We start from the raw sequence: 1296 nt of genomic DNA, 5'->3' as shown, positions 1-1296 counted from the left end.
TATATATATATATATATATATATATATAAGAATAGAGAATACTTACAAAATCATTTTCTAGGGTCAGCTTTACTTTGATAGCAAAATCAAATATACTTCAAGAAAAGACAATTACAGTCCCATATCACTGATGAATACAGATGTAAAAAGCCTCAACAAAATATTATCAAACCAAATTTAACAATACATTGAAAGAATCATACACAGATCAGGTGGGATTTATTCTAGAGATGCAAGGATGGTTCCACATCTGCAAATCAATGTGATACACCACACTAACCCAATGGATAAGAGCCATATGATCTCATGATCTCAAGAAAAGCATTTGACAAAATTTAAGATTACCCTATGATAACTTTCTTAACAAAGTGGGTACGGAAGGAACGTACTTCAACATAATGGAGGCAATAGATGACAAGCCCACAGCTCACATCATACTCAATGGTGAAAAGGTTGAAAAGCTTTTCCTCTAATATCAAGAATAAGACAGGTAAGCTCATTCTAACTACTTATATTCAACATAGTATTGAAAATCTTAGCCAGAGAAATTAGACAAGAAAAAAAAGGCATTCAAATAGGAAAAGAAGTAAAGATTTTGCAGATCACATGGTGTGATATATAGGACACAAAATATATATATTTCTAACAAAAACTGTTAGAATAAATAAATTCAGTAAAATCACAGCATACAAAATCAACATACAGAAATTGATTGCCTTTGTATACATTAATAATGAGCTATCAGAAAAAGAAAACAATCTAAGTTACAATCACATCAAAAATAAAATATCTAGAAAACAATTTAAGCATGGTGGTTAAAGAACTGTATAGAGAAAACTATTAGACATTAATGAAAGAAATGGAAGAAAACATACATTAGTCAAAATATATTCCATAATTAATTTAATACCATTAAAATGTCCATGTTACCCAAAAACAATCTCCAAATTCAATGTAATTTCTATCAAAACTCCAATGGTAATTTTCACAAAGATAAAACAAACAATTCTAAAGTTTTCATGGAGCCACAAAAGACAAGAAATAGCTAAAACAATCATAAGAACAAAGCTGAAGTAATTTCAAATATATTACAAAGCCATAGTATTCAAGAGAGTATGGTATTAGCATAAAAGCAGATCCAATATGGATCAGATCAACCGACCAGAATATAGAGTTCATAACTAAACCCACAAAAATATGGTCAATTAATTTATGACAAAGAAGGTAGAAATATACAATTGGGAAAGAACAGTCTCTTGACCAAGTGGGAAAACTAAGTAGCTACATGCAAATGAT

This window comes from Crocuta crocuta, unplaced genomic scaffold (assembly GCF_008692635.1).
Source record: "Crocuta crocuta isolate KB4526 unplaced genomic scaffold, BGI_CrCroc_1.0 scaffold416, whole genome shotgun sequence".
In the NCBI taxonomy this organism is placed as follows: Eukaryota; Metazoa; Chordata; class Mammalia; order Carnivora; family Hyaenidae; genus Crocuta; species Crocuta crocuta.
Note: the sequence above shows the minus strand (reverse complement) of the source record.